Consider the following 21,916-nt stretch of genomic DNA (forward strand, 5'->3'; position numbering starts at 1 on the left):
CTCAGATTCTCCAGCATCTGCAGTTCATACTATCTCTCACACACAATATCACTGATGACTGTGAACAATCAATAACACCTCCAGACAAAATAACCAGCATGAGATCGAGATGCAGTATCAATTCACTTCCATGTTATACAGACTCATTGGCTCCTTTTGTTGTTGTAAATAATTCAGCTTTCTTCTGAAGAATAAGAGAGTTCAACTTTAAGAAATCCATACACTGTTGCATAGAATGTTGTAACTCTGCCTGTCAGTTAGTCTGCTTTCTGTCTGTAAGTTGTACACAAATAGAAGTCAGTTAATCTAATGTCTGCTTCACAACTTATAATGTGTTTACTTTAGTGTTAAATGAACCAGCCCACAAAGTTAATCAATTGAATGAGTGATTGATTGTTAGATCATTATTATTTGCATAATAAATATTTCTAAATGCCTTTAAAAGTATTCAATTTAGAATTAATTTTATGAGGAATAGATGATAAGCTCCCATCTTCCCAAAGCTGAAGGAGGAGCAGCCATTTATTCAGCAACTTGTGGTGATTCATAAGTCAATCTTCCTCAAAGCAAATTGTTGGGTTATTTAGACACTAAGAACCACATGTGCATTAGCTTGCCAAGATTTTCCCAGCAAATCCTGGAACAATGTCTTTCTTACTTGTGTTTTCTGACAGTGATTGCAGGCTGCAGCTGGAAATCCTTTCCAAGTAATTTAAAAATAATTTACAGTAAATGGCCTTTTTAAAATCTTTTGTACCATCTAATTTTCTCTCCTCCTTTTATTCTACAGTTGACACTGATCCCTCCCTCTTCGGGACCACAAATAATCGTTTCTTGTGTCAGCCTTAACAGCAATTATCAGCCAGCTATTCAACTGTGACTGTTTTCGCAGTTTAACAGTCCTCAAAGTGACAACCACATGCTCCCTTTCCAGTCAGAATACCACAACAACAATCAGTGATACAAGCCTTTGCGAATTTTCACTTGTCACTTGGGACAGGTTTGTTTGAAAGACTTACTGAAGGTGTCACTAAATCTCACAGACAGCCTGTTTTCCATCTCACTGTTTTAGTGGCAATGATACATCAAAAAGGTGAACTAAAAACCATTCTGGAACTTGCGGCTAAAGTGAGAATTCAAATCAAAATTTGCACTTTAACGTTTAAATTTAAGCTTTTCTAGATTGAAAACTGGACTCAACAACAGTCAAGAAAGTTCAACATCATCCAGGATAGGCATTTCACTTGTTAGACAGTGCTTCTGTAATCTCAAAATCCAACTCCCTTCACTGAGGCATTAGGACTGCAGCATGTTTTTCTACAAAATACACTGCAACTCACCAAAGCTACCACCTTTATCTATTGTAATCTCTCCCACCATGAATACCATCACCTCCATGATTTCTTTCCAATTCATAGCCAGACTGACGAGAACATATACTGCCATTCCGCATTGTAACTGCTTGAATATCCTGGAACTTCCTTCATAATCCAAGAAAAGGTTTCTGGGTAATCCAAAATGGAGAACAGGAAAAGAACTGTGGCTGTAAGAGCTGCATCTTTTTTGAGGTTGTTCAGTGTTGGAGCTGATTGTTTTGAATTTTTGGAGCAGTAATTACTCTTTTATAAACTGTTGCAATGTTTTGGAACTTTGGGGAAAAAAAATCAAAACAACAGCACTTTTAAAAAGGAGGAAGAGACAAAGCAGACATCACATGGTAGGTGAAAAATAGAGAAGTAAACCTGTACAGCTGTGTGACTCAGCAGTGAAAGTGCATGGCTGACTGCTTCTGCTGTTTGGTTTCATGTATCTCTGGACATCTGAGTTGGTTTAAGAAAAATAAACGAACAGTGAAATTCACAGCTGATCTTGGAGAAACCTTTGTGGCGGAGTTCAAGGCAGGGTGGAGCAGCTAAATGGCTTTTTTAAAAAAGTGTAACCTCACTTTCTTTTGAAAACCTACAATAGTGAAGTACAGTGGGGTTTTTTCATTATATGTTTTACTGAGATCTGTTTCTTGATTAAACTTAAATATAAAACATAGATACAAAGTTAGCCTGGGAAGAGCAGCAAGACTGTGCTATTTTCTGGGTCTGTAAATTGTTAAGATGCAAAGATAGCATTTAGTAGAATGGTGTGCTCTTCCTGTTGGATGTGGGAGATTAGGGAGAATTTCAATGTTACTGATGATTATGTCTTTAGGAAGTGTGTTGTCTGCAAATCCTATTGGATCACATGGGTCAGCTGGAATGGCAGATAGAGGGAACTAGGAATTTACAGGAGTGGGGAGTGTGATGGGTGACACTTTCAGGAAGGGAGAAAAATCACAGGTACAGTCAGGTATATTGGTTACCTGCAGGAGGGGTAAACTGGTAGAGCAGGAGTCTCCTGCGGCTATCTCCATCTCAAACAAGTATGCTGTTCTGGAAAATGTAAGGGTGATGGACTCTCAGGGGGATGTAGCACCGACAGCCAAATTTCTGGTACTGAGAATGGCTCTACTTTAACAAGGGGTAATTCAGGTTCCAAGAGATTGATTGTGACAGGAGACTCTCTAGTCAGAGGCATAGACAGACATTTCTGCAGCCAACAACAACGCATCAGAATGGTATGTTGCTTCCCTGGTGCCAGAATCAAGTATATCTCAAACAAAGTGCAGAATATTATAAAAGGGGAGAGGGACCAGCAGGAGGTCATTATACACATTGAAACTAACGACATAGGAAAAAGACAGGGTTCTGAGGAGAGAATATTGGAAGTTAGGCAGGAAGCTAAAACGTAGGTCCTTGAAGGTAGAAATATCTGATTACTCCCGGTGCGACAAGCTAGTGAGAGTTGGAATAGGAAGATACAGCAGATGTGGCTGAGGAGCTGGTGTAGGGTAGAAGGATTCATGTTTTTAGATTATTGGAATCTCTTCTGGGGTAGAAGTGACCTGTATAAGAAGGACGGATTTCACCTGAATTGGAAGGGGTCTAATATACTGGCGGGGAGATTTGCTGGAGCTGCTCTGGAGGATTTAAACTAGTAAAAGGGTGGGGGGGACCCAGGGAGATAGTGAGAAAAGAGATCCATCAGGGACTGGTGCAGTTGGGAAAAGTCAAACAGTCAGGAACAAAGCAGAGAATTAGGTAGGACTGATAAATTAAACTGCATTTATTTTAATGCAAGAGGCCTAACAGGAAAGGCAGATGAACTCAGGGCATGGGACTGGGATATCATAGCAATTACAGAAACATGGCTCAAGGATGGACAGGATTGGCAGCTTAATGTTCCAGGGTATAGATGCTATAGGAAGGATAGAAAGGGGAACAGGAAAGGAGGGCATGTGGTGTTTTTGATTAGGGATAACATTATGGCTGTGCTTAGCAAGGGTATTCCTGGGAATATGTCCAAGGAAATAATTTGGGTGGAACTGAGAAATAAGAAAGGGATGATCACTTTATTGGGATTGTACTATTGACCATTCATTAGTCAGCGGGAAACTGAGAAGCAAATTTGTAAGGAGCTCTGTTATCTGTAAGAATAATAGGGTGGTAATAGTAGGGGATTTTAACTTTCCAAACATAGACTGGCACTGTCATAGTGTTAAAGGTTGGATGGAGAGGAATTTGATAAGTGAGTACAAGAAAATTTTCTGATTCAGTGTGTGGATGTACCTACTAGAGAAGGAGCAAAACTTGACCTACTGTTGGGAAATAAGGCAGGGCAGGTGACTGAGGTGTCAGTGGGGGAGCACTTTGGGCCAGTGATCACAACTCTATTAGTTTCAAAATAGTGATGTAAAAAGGTAGACCGGATCTAAAAGTTAACGTTCTAAATTGGAGGAATGCCAATTTTGACAGCACTAGGCAAGAACTTTCAAAAGTTGTTTGGGGGATCAGGGGTAGGGTTGGATATTCGCAGGTAAAGGGATGGCTGGGAAGTGGGAAGCCTTCAAAAATGAGATAACGAGAGTCCAGAGACAGTATATTTCTGTTAAGGTGAAGGGCAAGGCTCATAGGTGTGGGGAATGCTGGATGACTAGAGAAATGGAGGTTTTGGTTACGAAAAAAAGAAGGAAGTATATGTCAGGTGTAGACAGCAGGGATCGAGTGGATCCCTAGAAGAGTATAAAGGCAGTAGAAGCATACTTAAGAGGGAAATCAGGAAGACAAAAAGGGAACGTAAGATGGCTTTGGCAAATAGGGTTAAGCAGAATCCAAACAGATTAAACAAATATATGAAGGACAAAAGGGTAACTAGGGAGAGAATAGGGCCCCTTAAAGATCAGCAAGGCTGCCTATGTGTAGAACTGCAGGTGATTTGAGAGAACTAAGTGAGTATTTTGCATCAGTGTTTACTGAGAAGAAGAATATGGAAGCTACAGAACTTGGGGAAATAAATAGCGACATCCTGAAAAAGTCCGTATTACAGAGGAGATAGTGCTGATCGTTTTAAAATGCTTAACAGTGGATAAATCCCTGGGACCTGATCACGTGTACCCTACAACTTTGTGGGAAGCTAGGAAAGTGATTCCTGGGCCCCTTCCTGAGATATTTGTATCATTGATAGGCACAGGTGAGGTGCTGGATGACTGGAGTTGGCTAATGTGGTGTCTCTATTTATGAAAGGTGTTAAGGAAAAGCCAGGAAACTGTAGACCAACAAGCCTGACATCAGTGGTGGGCAGATTGTTGGAACGGATACTGAGGGACAGGATTTACATGTATTTGGAAAGGCAAGGACTGATTAGGGATAGTCCACATGGCTTTGAACATGGGAAATTGTGTCTCATTAACTTAATTGAGTTTTTGAAGAAGTAACAAAGAGGATTGATGGGAACAGAGCAGTGGATGCGATCCATATGGACTTCAGCAAGGCGTTTAACTAGGTTTCGCATGGTATACTGGTTAGCAAGGTTAGATCACATAGAATACAGGAAGAACTAGCCACTTGGATACAGAACTGGCTCGAAGGTAGAAGACAGAGGGTAGTAGTTGAGGTCTGCTTTCCAGACTGGAGGCCTGCTACCAGCAGTGTGACACAAGGATCAGTGCTGGGTCCACTGCTTTTCGTAATTTACATAAATGATTTGGACGTGAACATAGGAGGTATAGTTAGTAAGTTTGCAGATGACACCAAAATTGGTGGGGTAGTGGACAGCCAAGAAAGTTACCTTAGGGTACGACAGGGCCTTGATCAGATGGGCTGGTGGGCCGAAGAGTGGCAGATGGTGTTTAATTTGGATAAATGTGAGGTGCTGCATTTTGGAAAGGCAAATCAGGGCAGGACTTATACACTTAATGATAAGGTCCTGGGGAGTGTTGCTGAACAAAGGGAACTAGGAGTGCAGGTTCACAGTTCGTTGAAAGTTGAGTCCCAGGTAGACGATATTGAAGAAAGTATTTGGTATGCTTGCATTTATTGGTCAGTGCAGTGAGTGTAGGAGTTGAGAGGTCATGTTGCAGCTGTACAGGACATTGATTAGGCCACTTTTGGAATACTGTGTTCAATTCTGATCTCCCTGCTATAGAAAGGAATTTGTGAAACTTGAAAGGGTTTAGAAAAGATTTACAAGCAAGTTGTCAGGGTTGGAGGGTTTGAGCTATAGGGAGCAGCTGAATAGGCTGGGGCTATTTTCCCCAGAGAGGCAGAGGCAGAGGCAGAGGCTGAGGGGTGACCTTTATAGAAGTTTATAAAATGAGGGGCATAGATATGGTGAATAGTCAAGGTCAAGGTCAAGGTCTTCTCCCTAGGGTAGCAAAGTCCAAAACTAGAGTCCAAAACATAGGTTTAAGGTGAGATGGGAAAGGTTTAAAGGGGACCTAAGGGGCAACCTTTTCACGCAGAGGGTGTTGCGTGTTTTGAATGAGCTGCCAGCAAAAGTGGTGGAGGCTGGTACAATTACAACATTTAAAAGGCATCTGGATGGGTATGTGAATAGGAGGAGTTTAGAGGGATATGGGCCAAATGCTGGCAAATGGGACTAGATTAATTTAGGATATCTGGTCGGCATGGACGAGTTGGACCAAAGGGTCTGTTTCCATTATGTACAGCTCTATAACCCTAACATCACAGTGTGAGGTATCTTCTTCATAAAGGACTTCAGTTGTTTGAGGAACAGTATCAACAGCTTCTTGGGGCAACTTAGGATGGGCAATAAACGTGACTCTGTCTTCACTACTCATATCTCATTAACCAATTCTTTTCAAAGTGAGATATTCTATATTTTTGAGATAATTAATGAGAAAGGAACATTTTGGCATGAGGTGATGCTGAAGATTGAAGGCAGTCATTGTCATCAGCAATCATTTGCTGATGAGTATGATTGTCCACTTAGGTTCTATGAGTATTAGGGCCCAGACTACTGTAAATGGATGAGCAGAGAACAAACAAGTAATTATAGCACTTCACAAACAACTGACTGGTTCCAAGGCACTCGGAGACATTCTGTAGATATTTGAACTATACTTTATATACGTATACCTTCTACTGCACAGCTGATGAAGCAGTAGAAGGTACAAGGGTCTCTGATTTACAAACATCCGACTTATTAATGCTTGTACTTACAAAAACGATCCCATACAGGAATGTAATTTTTAAATATCAAACATATGAACATTTCCTGCACTTATGAATGATTATTTTATATTGTTCTGCATTGTGTTCTGACTTGTGTACAAATTGCCGAGTGAACGGACTCAAGAATGGAACCTGCTGCAACCCGGGGATTGCCTGTTTATGTACGTAAAATGTGGTTCAAAATGTCTGCAGCATGCCTCCGAGTGCCTTGCAACTAGTCAGTTATTTGTGAAGTGCAATATTTTTTGTTGGCTCTCAGTTCATCCATTTGCACAATCTGTAATGTAGTCTTGCTCTAATGCTCAAGGGGTTTCCCTTTCCACTGCAAATCATGAGTGGTGAGACAACTGATCTGGGCTGCTACTCATGCTACAGTTATCAGGCCCTGTAACAATGTGGGGAAACCAGCAGCCAATTTACACACATGATCCCACAGGCAGCAAATGAATGACCAATGGAATAACTTGTTTTTGGTCATATTGGAATGAGGAGACAGTGTGACACAGGAAATTGGGAGAAGTGTTTGCTATTGGTCAAATGAGATTATTTGATTGAATCTACAAAATATATGATTTCACTGATCACACCTGCACTTGCTCATATAGTTTTACTCACTGTTTTTCCATTAGCACAGGAAATATTTAATTTTCAAGTACAGATCTTGTTCTGTTCTGAAACTTGTTGCTAAATCTCCTTCCACTATCATTTCCAACAGTATTTTCCAGATTGTATTAACTTGCAGTGTTAAGAGAAATTCTTCCCATTTATGTCATGTTGTTTTTGCCAATTATAACCATGGACTCTATTTCTGAGAACAGGATGGTCAGTAAACAATTTCTCTTGACTCTATTTAGTCTATCAAAGTGCCTCAAACTTTAGGACACATGTATTAAACGCCAACCCTCAGAAACCTTAATTGCTGCCCTCCCCTCTCAGTATTGTGAGTGACCATCCCAAAGTGCCTTATGCTGTCTTGCTTTTAGCATTTCCTCCTGAACACCAGCCAGGCTGTCAATATGGCTGACTGCCAAGCAGGAATCGAAACAAAATACATTAATGAGCTCCTGTCATAATATTGGGCAGAGGCTCAATGCCCTTATCTTGGTAGGTTTTTTAAGCATTTCAAACTGCTTTCACACTCTCTCCAGTTTCCTGTAAAAAGCCAGACCTTTTCTGTATCTATTTTGCAAAACGCATATGTAAAATGTTTGAGGAACGCCACTGTATTGTTCTCTCTAGTCCAAAAAAACCATTCCCCATTAGTTCCTGCTTTCTGCCTCTTGGTCAGAAGTCACAAAAAGACCAGGTTATAGTTCAACAGGTTTATATGAAATCACAAGCTTTCGGAGCACTGCTCCTTTGTCAGGTGAAGTTCTGCCTCTTAAGCAATTTATTTCCACATTGTCATGCCCCATTTAATTCTATGAACATCAATTTTCCAAACAAGTTTATTATGTGATACTTTATCAAACAACTTGTACAGATCAAACACACGTCACTTATCAATCTTTTCCATTACTTCATCGAAGAACTCAACAAAGTTGTCAGGCATTATTTTGCCTCAGCAAATCCATATTGGCTGCTGTTTGTTAACCAATGTCCTTCCAAGTGGGCATGAGTGAGCGGAAGATTAAGATGCTGGAGTCTGCCAGCTGATGCTAAGGGTAGTCTCACTGATAAGGTCAGTAAGTTTCATGGGAAGAGAACTCACAGAAAGCAAGTGGGTCAGTTCAGGCCAGGTTAGGCCATGACTTTCTTCCTCCTCTTTGAAGAGAAGAGAAAGTTTTACAATGACTTCAAAGCACCTCATTTATCCACTAACTGCAGACCTGCTTCAGCTAGTGGAAAATTGATCGTGGCATCCGCACTCAGTTCATGAATGTGTGTTTCATCAACATTGCATTCTGTATATCACCACATGCACTGCCTCAGAAGCCTGGGGATTAGTGACTGGGTCAAGGGCATGTCAGGATGAAAATGATATCCTGGATCAGCATTATCAGACTTGGGGCTAGGTTGCCCAGTCCCATAACCTTGTCAAAAGCCACATCTGCCCTAACACCCACCTCCGCACAGCAGGCAATCCTGCTCCCAAGGTCTACGCGCACCCTTTCATTGGGAGAATCCCTTTTTTAGAGATAGTAAGAACTGCTGATGCTAGAGTCAGAGATGCTGCCTAACCTGCTGTGTTCCTCCAGCTCCACACTGTTACCTCTTTTTTAGACCTGTGTTAGCCTACCAATTACTGTGATCTCAACAGCTTTCAGTCCCACCATCGGCCAACAGAGGTATGGGATTAAACAATATCACTAACAATGAATCCCATGGCAATAATTTGATTTAACTTGTAAACCATTGATGTACTCTTTAAAACATAACGTCACTAGAAGGCTGATATTTGGCACATAAATAAGATTGAACTTTAGAACCTTATAACACAACCCATTAAGTTTGTACTAGCTTTTTACTCTAACAATCCAAAATGAATCCCTGTGGTCCTATATCCTCTTCTATTTCAAATATTTAGCCAAGAGATGAATTCCCCAAGTCAATTTAAATGAGTTATACACATGTGGCAGCCTGCTTGTGTCATTGCTGACAATTCACCATTGGTGCTGTACAACCAGTGTCACTACATACTGTGGCAGTTTGATTTATATATTGGCCTGAGAGGCTTGTCACCAACTACAGCTTTCAGTGTTTTTACTCTGTCCACATTCAGTCTGGTCATTCTTGCTTTTGAGATTGTCAGAAAAAGCATTCTAATTTTCTTCACCACATGCAGCCATTGGAAATCTGTTTTGTTTGTCAGTCAGGAGCAGCTGTCTGGAAGCAATGACACATGTCAGACTGTCTTTGATTATACTGCCACAACAGAATGCTTTGAAGTCGTTGTAAAACTTTCTTTTCTCTTCAAAGAGCAGGAGCAAAGTCATGGCCTAACCTGACCTGAACTGACCCACTTGCTTTCTGGATTTTTCCAGAAATGTTAGCAACATTCTAGTGAAATCTCTTAAAGAACAAGGTCCTCATTATGGCACAACTGTCCACACAACAGATTCTTAAAACCTTTGTCTATGGCAAGCTTCTCCCCAAACCAGACTTTTTCCTATCACTCCCTAAAACATTTCCCTAAAATGTCTGCCCCAATGACCACATTAACACATGGGGATAGGACATCATTGATATCACAAGGACGTGGTTGAGGAAGAGTCAGGACTGGCAGTTCAACATTCCAGGGAATAAAATCTTTAGGCAGGAAATGGGTGGGGTCTTTAAAAGAGGAGGGAGTGTTGCAACATTAATCAAGGAGTTAATTATTATAACAAGGAAGGATGATATCTTAGAAAGTTCCTTAATTAAGTCATAGGGATAGAACTTAAAAAGAGAAGGCAGACAACCACATTGTTGGGAGTCAGGGAGAAATAGAAGAACATATATATAAGAATATCTCAGAGAAATGCTAAAATAATAAGATGATAATACTAGGGAATTTCAACTTGCCCAGTATTATTTGGAATAGACAAAGTCTACTTTAAAAAGGCTTTGAAGGGGCAGAATTCTTAATATGTGTCCAGGACAGTTTTTAGACCAGCATGTAGAAAGTCCTACAAAAAACAAACAGGTACTGAACCTAAATTTAGGAAACAAAGACAGCCAAGTGGTAGAAGTAATAGTGGGAGAGCATTTCAATGATACTGACCATAAATCTGTAGGTTTTAAGGTAATCATGGAAAAGGACAAAGTTGGGAATAAAAATACATGACAGACGGTGGGAGTCCGTCAAAAGGGAAATCATGAGAGTGCATGGCAAACATGTTCCTGTAAAGGTGGAAGGTGAGAACAATAAGTCAAGAAAATGTTGGATGTCAGAGAATATACAGGATTGGATGAGGAAAATATATATGTAAGCTTATTGTTGATAAAAACAGAAGACCTAAAAGAGGATAAAAAGTGTAAAGAAGTTTGGAAAAAGAAAAAGGAAATTTGAAGAGTGAAAAGAAAAACATGTGGGTAAAATAAAGGAATATCCAGAGGCTTTGGATATATATATTCGAGGAAAAAGGTTAACCAGGGTAGGAGTAAGGTTCATTAGGGACTAAAATATGTTTGTGGAGCCAGAATATATGAGTTCTAATGGAATACTTTGCAATTGTAATCACCATGGAAAGGATGATTTAAGTATAGATTTCAGGGATGGGGACTGTGATGAACTTTAACAAATTAGCATTGAGAGGGAGGAAGTATTAGGGGTTACAGCAGGATTAAAATTGGATAAATTCTCACGTCCTGAAGGGACATATCCCAGGCTGCTGGGGGAGACAAGCGTGCCCTGAAAATCTTCAAATTCTTTATGGTCGTAGTAGAGGAGCCAGAGAACTGGAGGATAGTTAATGTATCATTATTCAAGAAGGGTAGTAGGGATAAAGCAGGAAACTTTAGGTCAGTGAGTAAACCTTAAAGAACTGTGGATGCTGTAAATCAGGAACAAAAACAGAAGTAGCTGGAACAGCTCAGCAGGTCTGGCAGCATCTGTGAAGAAAAAATGAGAGTTAACGTTTCGGGTCCGGTGACCTCCGGTTCTGAGGAAGGGTCATCGGGCCTGAAATGTTAACTCTCATTTTTTCTTCACAGATGCTGCTAGACGTGCTGAGCTTTTCCAGCTACTTCTGTTTTTCTTTAGGTCAGTGAGCCTAGTTTCAGTGGTAGGGAACTTTTGGAAAACTTTCTGAGGAACAGAATTAATCTCCATTTGGAGAGACAAGGACTAATCAAGGATAGTCAACATGGTTTTGATAGGGGGAACATCATGTCAAACAAACACGAATGATTTTTTTTCGAGGAGATATATAGATGAGGGTAATACAATTCATGTAATTTACATGGACTCAGTAAGCCTCTTGATAATATGTTGCACAGGAGACTGGTCAAGAAGGCAATAGCCCATTAGATCTTGGGCAATTTGGCGAATTAGATCTAAATTGACTTAATGGTAAGAAGCAGAGGATGCTGGTTGAAGGTTGTTTTTGTGACTTGAAGCTTGTGTCTAGTGGCGTGCGACAAGGTTGGTGCTGGGTCTTTTGCTGTTTTTTGTGTAGATTAATGACTTAGACACAAAGTTTGGAAGTTTGATCAGTAATGGTACATAAATCGATGGTGTGGCAAATAGTAAAGAAAAATCCTTAGACTACAGTATGATGTACTTAGATGAGCAGAACAGTGGAAGATGGAGTTTAATCCTGAAAAGTGTGATGTGATACATTTTGGGAGGACTAACAAGGCAAAGGAGTACACGTTGAATGGTAGGACCTGGCAAGTACAGAGGATCAGATGAACCTTGGTGTGTATGTCAATACATCCTTGAAGGCAATGTGCATGTGGATAGGATGGTTAGGAAGGCAAATGGGATACTTACGCTTATAAATTGAGGTATTGAGTAAAAAAGCAGGGAGATTATAATGGAACTGTATAAGATATTAGTTGGACCACAGAGAGATTACTGTGCGCAGTTCTGGTCTGCAGGAAGCATGTGAAGGATGCTCCAGAGTATGTTCATCAAGGTGTTTCTCAGGCTGGAATATTTCAGCTATGAAAGGAGACAATGTAGACTGGAACAAAAAACAAAGTTGCTGGAAAAGTTCAGCAGATCTGGCAGCATCTGTGAAGGAGAAAACAAAGTTCTCTGTGACTCTGTTTTCTCCTTCACAGTTGCTGCCAGACCTGCTGAGCTTTTCCATCAACTTTGTTTTCGTTCCTGATTTACAGCATCTGCAGTTCTTTTAGTTTTTATCAATGTAGACTGGAGTAGAGCAGAGAAGGCTGAGGGAGACACCTGATGGAGTTGTACAAAATTATGAGGTGCATATATATGGGAGATAGGAAGGAATTTTTCCTTTACTGGAGGGATCAATAACCAAGGTGTAGAGATTTAAGTTAAGGGGTAGAAGGTTTAGAGTGGATTTCAAAATTTATTTTTCATCCAGAGATTGGTGGGTATCTCGAACTCACTGCATGAAAGGGTGGTAGAGACAGGAACAATCACAACATTTCAGAAAAACTTAAATGAATATTTGAAAATCAGTAGTAAACAAAGCTTTGGACTAAGTGCTGAGAAATGGTATTAGAGTAGATAGAAGCTTGATGTCCAATGCAGACATGATAGGCTGAAGGACTGCCTCCTGTGCTGTAATTCTTCATGAATCTAAACCATTCAAGATCATGTTTGCGCTGAATGGAATGACTGAATGCTTGATGGAGAAAAAAACCTTCATGATGCGTGAAAATATCACAGAATCATAGCAGTGTTGCGTTGTAGAAGGAAGTCACTTGGCCCATGTGTCTCCACTAACTGTCTAAATGAGCATCATGATTGAAGGCCGTTCCCCTTTATCTTTGCACTTTGTTTTTACAACCATCCAATGCCCTCTTGAATGCCTCAATTGAACCTGCCTCCACCAGACTTAGACAGTGCATTCCAGACCCAAACCACTTATTGTGTGAAAAAGATTTTTGTCACATTACTTGCTTCTTTTACATATCATTTTAAATCTGTGCCCATGCATTCTCGATCCTTTTACAAGTACAAATATTTCCTCCCTATCTACTCTATCCAGTCTCCTTGTGATTTTAAAACCGCTGTTCACCCTCCTCTAAGCCTTCTCCACTCCAAGGAGAACAATGCCAACCTTTCCAATCTATCCTCCTAACTGAAGTTTCTCATCACTGGAATCATTCTTATAAATCTTGTCTGCATTCTCTAATATTGTCACTTCTTTACCACAGTATAGCGCCCAGAACTGAACACACTGCTCCAGCTGAGGTCTAACAAATGTCTTCTATAAATATAGCGTTTCCTCGCTCTTCTACTCTATGCCCCTATTAATAAATCACAGGATACAGTATGCTTTAACTTCTCTCTTCATCTGTCCTGCTACCTTCAATGATCTGTGCAAATGTATATCTAGGTCCCTCTCCTTTAGAAGCATACCCTTATTTTATATTGTCTGTCCATATTCTTCCTGCCAAAATCTCAAGCACTGAATGTCATCAGCTACCTATCAGCTCATTCTACCAACTTGTATATGTGCTTTTCAAGTTCTACACTATCCTCCTCATGGTTACAAATGATTCCAAGTGTTGTATCATTTGCAAACTTTGAAACTGTCCCCTGCAAACTAAGATCTAGATCATTAATATGTATCAGGAAAACAACATCAATCCCTGGGAACTCCACTACAAACTTTTTACCGGCCTGAGAAACATTCATTGAACGTTACCCTCTGTTTCCTATGAATCACCTCATCTAGTACTGTATCTACTTTCTACCGTCCCTTTTCTTCTATGTACAATAACTTTTCCCAGAAGTCTGCTGCACGGCAGTGAATCAAACACCTTTTGAAAGTTCATGTACATTACATCAAAAGCATTAACCTCATCGATCCTTTCCGTTACCTCATCAGAAAACTCATGCGTAGTATAATTAGATTTCCCCTTTTGTAACCCATGCTGGCTCTTCCTAATCAACCCACCTTTTTCCATGTGATGACTAATTCTATTCTTGATCATTTCTTCTAGTAGCTTTCTCACCACTGAAGATAAACTGACTTGTTTGCAATTGCTGGGATTATCCTTATAACCTTTGTTGAACAGGGACATGATCTTTGTAATTCTCCAGTCTTCTGGCATCTTTCTTGAGTCTAGGGAAGACTAAAAGATTATTGCCATTGCCCCTCCAATTTCCACTCTCATGCCTTTCAATATCCTTGGTTGCATCTCCAGCAGTCCCAGTGCTTTGGCAACTTTAAATACCAATGCTTTATCAAACACTTCTTATCAGTTTTGAACCTTTCAAGTGACAGGGTTTCCTCCTCACAAAGTATTCATTTAATAACTCAGCTGTGCCCCCTGCCTCCATGTGTAAATCCCCTTTCTGGACTTTAATTGGGCCTACTCCTCCTTTTACTACACTTGTGTAATTGATATGCCTTCTGAAGACTTGGGGATCCCCATTATGTTGCCTGTCAGTCTTTTCTCATAATTCCCTTTTGTTTATCTAATGTGCTTTCTCACCTCCCCTCTGAACCTTCTGTATTCCTCTTGGTTCTCAATTGTATTTTCTACCTGGCATTTGTCATGGCACACATTTTCTTCCATACCATCTTTTCTATCTACTTTGTTGTCCAGATAGCTCTGGACTTTTTTTGTCATACCCTGACTGCACCCAAACCATCTCCTCTTTGAAGGCAGCCATTACTTAGTTACAATCTTTCCCACCAACTTTTCATTTCAGTCTATCCTGCCCAGCTCTCTTCCTGACCCGTTGGCCCTCTTGATATTTTATGCAGTTTTATCATCAAGTTGTGGGGTGCTTTTCATGTGTAAATTATCATTAGAACAATAAAACAAAATATGGAGTATCCAAAATTAATGGATAAAAAAGATGATTTGTTGTGGAGCAATAATTCAGATGCTGGAAACACCATATCTGATTCAGAGTGATCATTTTGATCATTAAGATGATGTCATAGCCAAAACGACTCAATGATCTTGATGAACTCTTTACATCTGGTTCCAAAGACAATGAATTGATTGGTTTTAAAATGCTTTCTTTGTGTTTAAAGGCATATTTGTATAAGTATTGATAAAACCATTCTGCATTAATTTAGCACGAATTACCAGAATTTGTTTCTGCATTTAAAAATGGCGAACATCCACACTGATAGTTCATAAGACCATAAGAAATAGGAACAGATGTAGGCTGTTAAACCCCTTGAGCCTACTCCACCATTCAACAGGTTCATGGCTGATCTTATATTCCTCATGTCTGCTTTCCTCCCTTTCTCCATAATCCTTGATTTCCCCTACTGATCAAGAATTTATCTGTCTCGGTCTTAAATATACACAAGGAATCTGCCCCCATAGTTCTCTGTGGCAAGGAGTTCCAAACACACTCAACCTTCTGAGAGAAGAAATTTCTCCTCATCTCAGTCATAAATTGGAGCGCCTTTAGTTTGAGACTGGACTTTCTGGTCCTAAACTTTCCCATGAGGGGAAACATCCTCTCAGCATTTACCCTGTAAAGCCTATAAGAATTTTATATGTTTTAATGAGATCACCTCTCATTTTTCTAAATTCCAATGAGTAGAGTCCCAAGCAATTAATCTTTGTTCATAAGACAATACACCATACCAGGAATCATCCTATTGAACCTTCTCTGAACTGCCTCCAATGAAACAATATATTTCCTTAAGTCAGGGGACTAAAACAGTACTCAGCTCACAGTACTTCAGAAGTGGTCTCACCAGCACTTTATACAGTTGCAGTGAGACTTCCCTACTCTTATACTCCAACCCTTTGAAATAAGGGCCAACATTCCATTAGCCTTCATGATTACCTGCCGCACCTGCTGGTAGCTTTCTATGTTTCATATACAAATACCCCCAAGTCCCTTTGTGTTGCAGCTTTCTGCAGTTTTTCTCCATTTAAATAATTTTAATTAATACGCTGTTCTTCTGTTCTCCCTTCAAAAGTGAACAACTTCATGGTGGCTCAGTGATTAGTCCTGCTGTCTCATAGTGCCAGGGACCCGGGTTCAATTCCAGACTCGGGCGACTGTGTGTGGAGTTTGCACATTCTCCCCGTGTCTGCGTGGGTTTCCTCCGAGTGCTCCGGTTTCCTCCCACAGTCCAAAGATGTGCAGGGTTAGGTGGATTGGTCATGCTAAATTGCCCATAATGCCCAGGGATGTTTAGGTTTGTGTTAGATATGGGAATTGCAGGGTTAGGGGAATGTGTCTGGGTGGGATGCTCTTTGGAGGGGCGGTGTGGACCTGTTGGGCCAAATGGCCTGTCTCCACACTGTAGGGATTTTATGATTACCTATGATACTTCATTTGCCAACTTCTTGCCCATTTACTTAAACTATTAATATCTCTCTCTAAATTGCCTGTTTCCTTCTCACAACCCACCTTTCCACCTATTTTTGTGTCTTCTGCAAATTCAGCTGCATACATTCACTTCCTTTCTCCTAGTCATTAGTACACATTGTAAACAATTGCAGTCCCAGCACTGATTACAGATTGCCAACCTGAAAAAGAACCGTTTAGCCTCAATCGGTTTCATGCTCATTAGCCAATTCTCTAAAGATACCAATATACCATCTCCATACCATGGGCTCTTATCTTATTATGTCACCTTTTATACCCAGAATATAGGACCCAATCAGAACCAGATGTTCTATTTTAGCTTTGTTGAATGAAAGTTAGATATTGGCTAAAATACCGAGAAGAGCTCTCCTTTGAAATAGTTCCAAAGGAATTTTTATATCCAGCTGGGAGAACAGATAGAACCTCAGTTTAAAACATGATCCAAAAGATAACAGACTGGATGTTCATCAGAGATAGGAAGTGGGAGTCAGGAATGATCCAGATCCTATGATCCCATCTCAATCCTGGAGGAGACAGCCATCCTTACTTATCGATTGGGAGAGGTGGACTTGGGCTGAGGACAAGTCTGCTGCCTCAAGAAGATAAATATAATGAGACTGGCAGGTTAGAAGGCTGCCCTCAGTTTATTGGGACATAGGTCCAATTGTTAGGAACTCTAGTCCTCACCCACTACGCTTCTCCCTCCATACCTAAACGCCCCTTCAAGATCTTTCACATCTCCCATTCTCCCACCATATGTCCTGATATCAGAGATGTCCCCTTTATGTTCCCCATGCTCACTCCTCCAGAATGCAATAACTACAAGTTAGCAAGCCATAAATCACACTCGCAAGCTTTTGAAATGCTCACATGATGGAAGAAAACAATCAATCAATATTCCCTTTGAAAATTATCATCCCTCTTATATTCATGTGAAACTGTTAATTAATCACAGACTATGGAGGTCCCACTGAGGAAACCTTAAATCCACTTCATATCTCTTAATCTTGTCCAAATCAACATACAGGTATTGAAATACCTCTTCAAACAAAGATCAGGTTATTACAAAGTAATAAAAATGCCGATCACACAATACTAGCACTCCCCTTTACAACTCAGTAAAGAAATATGTGCTGGCTTGAGTCAAATAAACAACTTGCAGCTTGGTCAAATATTCATAATGAGGCCATATGTCAACTGTATCAAAAAAAAGCAGGTGAGCAGATGACCAGACATCTGTTTTTCCCAATGCCCTCATTATGATTACCCACTATTTTCGAAGTGCACAACCTTTGTTCAAACTCAGATGGAGTCATGAAAATCTAGGCCAGCATGCCTAAAGTGCAAACTCCTTCAGATCTACATTGGAGGGTGAGCCTAGATTTTTCTGTTCAAGTCTCCATCATAAACTCACAAAGTTCTGATTTAGAGACAGGATGCTACACAATCAGTCACTACTTACAAACTTCTGTTTCTTCTATAACACACTGCTCGTATTACACCTTTCATATAGCATGCCTCAACACAACTCTCCCATAGCAGTCTTCTCTCCATAACAAAGCATATAACAAGCACTTGTCTGCAATAACCTCTTCTAATTGGAAACAGTTGCAAAACTCCATAAAAAACAGAAATGCCCCTAAATAATAAAAAAATTTTAAGTGCTGGAGAAACTTAGCAGTCTGACAGCATCTGTGGTGGGAGAAACAGAGAATGAAATCTTATAGGGGTCTAAGTGGCATGGACTATAGCAAAATGTGTGGCAGAATTGGATAGCAATTGCCGCGAGCTCATCTCAACATCAAGATCAGCTCACTCCATCTTTTATGTTTTTCACAAGCAGTGTGGCAAGATTCTCACTAAGCAGTGGGTGACATAGCAAATGATGGAAATTAGTGCTTGTTAAACACTTCATTAGCAGTCCAACTCATCTCATGAATAATCAAACTCCCATCTTACCAAACTCGCCAAACAAACTCAAATCGGGAAAAGCTCAAAAATTAAACTAGAGTGTGGACCTGAGGGACTCAGCTCACTGCTTGCTCTGAATGAATGACCTTCATATTGGATAGCAGCCATCAGTATCCCAGGGAATGCTTCATGGGCACTGGCTATACATATTCCATATTCATGGACATTGGCATCCAACATGTGCCAGCCTCTAACAACACGCACGGCACATAGATGATCCACCCACAGAAAGCTTCTGCACTTCAATGCTATACTTCAGGCTTTAGCAATAATTATATTTGTAATGCTGCAGCAAGGATATTGAAGGACACAAACCCAGCTTATGGACTGGACCAAGCTGCATCTCTGGACTCTTCACTTGCTCTAATAGTGCACACAAACACACACTGAATCTATCCAGATGATCACAGCATCCTTCCAGTCAGCTGAGAGTGCTTTAACCTGGGTAGCAAACTTGGACCAGGTTGGCAAGATCTGGTGTATTGTCCTTCACTGCCGGTTCTGGGATGGAGAAAGTCTCATGTTAGCACCAGGACCCCAGGATATTGCCTGCAAAGCAGGGCAACAATTTACCCCTGTGTGTAGTGTCCAGAGCAAATTTCAGGAGCTGTGCAGATCAGCTCTGGATTGACAGTGCTTGTCTGGGTACACACAGGGTTTTTAAAGATGCTGCGGGCGCAAGGGATGCCAGTTAATTCTGGGATATCCTACCAGTGGTAAGTTGTTCTGTGAACAGCACATGGTGAGATGGTGAGGAAACCAGATGTCAGAGTTGCCTTAGGGGTGTGGTAGTTAATTAATGAGGCAAATTTGGTAAAATCAAGCAAAGGAACTCGCCAGCTCTTGTGCCAAAAGACACTGCAAAATCTCAATGCAACTCAGACTTCGCCAAAAATTGTAAGATTCAGCCCACTTAATGTTTCAAGTTTAATGTGAGTCTTCTTCGGAAATCCTGAGTTCCACAGAAGATTCAAATTGGATATAAAATGCAAACTCTGCTTCTCTACTAATGCTGCGAGACCTGGTTCCCAAGCATTTTAAGTTCAGATTCACAGCATTGGCAGTATTTTACTTTGTAAATTGTTCACATTAAAAAAAAGTCTTAACTATTTTTTTCTGATGGTGATTATAGCTATTTTGTGCTCCTTGTAGGAACACGTGTTGTCAAATTATTGGCATTCAAAAGCGCACAAAAGTTTGTTGTACAGTTTGCTTTTTCAATTATCTTAACTTCAGTATTTCTATATAAAGAAGATAAAGAAAATAATTAGTTCTTTCTAACCACAGCTGTCTCATTTTTAAAGAGGTGAAATATTATCTTAGGAGATTGCTGAAAAATGTTGATCAGGGTTTTGTTTATACATGTGGCATTTTGCTCAGAGAACTTAACCTTCCATTCATCCTTTAGAAAACTATGTCATCAGCCACTGCACTGTTCCAGATTGAATGAATTTTAAATTCATTCTCAGTTGTGGGTAGTTCTAACATGGCCATCGTTAATTAGAACATGGAATATAGAACAGTACAGCACAGTACAGATCCTTCGGCCCACGATGTTGTGTCGACCTGTTATCCTACTCTAAGATCAAGCTAACCTGCATACCCTACATTTTACTATCATCCATGTGCCTATCCAAGAGTCGCTTAAATGTCCCTAAATCTATCTGACTCCACTACCACCGTCAGCAGTGCATTCCATGCACCCACCACTTTCTGTGTAAAGAATCTACCTCTGACATCTCCCCTATACCTTCCTCCAATCACCTTAAAATTATGCCCCCTCGTAATAGTCATTTCTGCCCTGGGAAAAAGTTTCTGGCTATGCCTCTCATCATCTTGTACACCTCTATCAAGTCACCTCTCATCCTTCTTCGCTCCAATGAGAAAAGCCCTAGCTTCTTCAACCTTTCCTCATAAGACCTGTCCTCTCGTCCAGGCAGCATCCTTCCCAAATCTGTTCCTCAGTGTCTCTGTTGCTATTGGGGGGTCTATAGAAAACTCCCAATAAAGTGACTGCTCCTTTCCTGTTTCTGATTTCCACCCATACTGACTCAGTAGACAAACCCTCCTCAACGACTTCCCTTTCTGCAGCTGTGATACCATCCCTAATTAGCAATGCCACTCCCCCACCTCTTTTACCTCCCTCCCTATTTCTCTTGAAACATCTAAACCCCTGTGTTATCCAAGTCTCTGTAATGGCCACAATGTCGTAGCTCCAATTATTGATCCATGCTCTAAGATTGTCACCCTTATTCCTAACACTTCTTGTGTTAAAATAAACACACTTCAACCCATCGCATTGATTGCAACTTTGCCCTTTCAACGGTCTATCCTTCCTCACAGACTCTCTGCATGCTGTGTGCGCCTGTACACCAGCCACCCCATCCTCTGATCCATAGCTCTGGTTCCCATCCCCCTGCCAAATTAGTTTAAACCCTCCCGAAGAGCTCTAGCAGACCTCCCGCCCAGGATATTGGTGCCCCTCCAGTTCAGGTGCAACCCATCCTTCTTGTACAGGTCCCACCTTCCCCAGAAGGTACCCCAATGATCCACATATCTGAAGCCCTCCCTCCTAAACCAGCTCTGTAGCCACGTGTTCAGCTGCACTCGCTGTCTATTCCTAGCCTCACTAGCCCTCTACTCTGGTCGTCCTGTCTTTTAGCTTCCAACCTGACTGCCTATATTCACTTTTCAGGTCCTCATCCCTTTTCCTAGCTATGTCATTGGTACCAATGTGTATTCTGGCTGCTCACCCTCCCTCTTAAGAATCCTGTAGACTCGATCCGAGACATCCTGACCCTGGCACCCGGGAGGCAACATACCATCCAGGAGTCTCGCTTGAGACCACAGAAGCTCCTGTCTGTTCCCCTAACCATTGAATCTCCTATCACTATCGCTCTCCTATTCCCTTCCGAGCCATAGAGCCAGGCTCAGTGCCAGAGATCTGGGCGCTATGGCTTTCCCCTGGTAGGTTATTTATATATTTATGTCCCATCACTAGTTTTGCTTCTGTAGGTGCTGTGCCTTCTTCCTGAGTTGTTGCAGTCTGTTTTGTGAAGGTGCATCCTCCAATATTGTTACGTAGGCAAGTTGAGAATCTGGGGCCAGTAATGACGAAGAAACAACAATTTCTGACCACATCAGAATGATATGTAACCTGTAGGGGAACATAATGATAATGGTATTCTCATCCACTTGACTTTGACCTTTTGAGAGTTGGAGTCAGTATGACTTGGTATGTTTTGTGACCAGATACAGCATGTTTACACCAATGCTTTGTGTCCAACCAACTTTACTTTTTAGCAGAATAGGCATGGTCAGCGAAAATTAAAAATGAAAATTTCAGAAGCTTTTAGCATACAATAATAGAAATAAATGCAGGGTTGGCAGATCCATTTGCAGTTTAATTCTAAATCATAAATTCAATTCTGGTTGCTAATTCACAACATTAATCAAT

General features: G+C 40.8%; 1 long non-coding RNA gene across 3 annotated transcripts in view; it reads left to right on the top strand.

The window, feature by feature from the left end:
• Nucleotides 1-1,523: 1,523 nt before the first annotated feature.
• LOC125486137 overlaps nucleotides 1,524-21,916 on the top strand; it is a 52,145-nt gene continuing 31,752 nt past the window's right edge. For all 3 annotated transcript variants that reach the window (XR_007264818.1, XR_007264815.1, XR_007264813.1), the window contains exon 1: nucleotides 1,524-1,717. This is a non-coding gene — a long non-coding RNA (uncharacterized LOC125486137). The remainder of the gene's footprint in view (nucleotides 1,718-21,916) is intronic.

The sequence above is a fragment of the Rhincodon typus genome, chromosome 2 (genome assembly GCF_021869965.1).
Source record: "Rhincodon typus isolate 14 chromosome 2, sRhiTyp1.1, whole genome shotgun sequence".
NCBI classification, from domain to species: Eukaryota; Metazoa; Chordata; class Chondrichthyes; order Orectolobiformes; family Rhincodontidae; genus Rhincodon; species Rhincodon typus.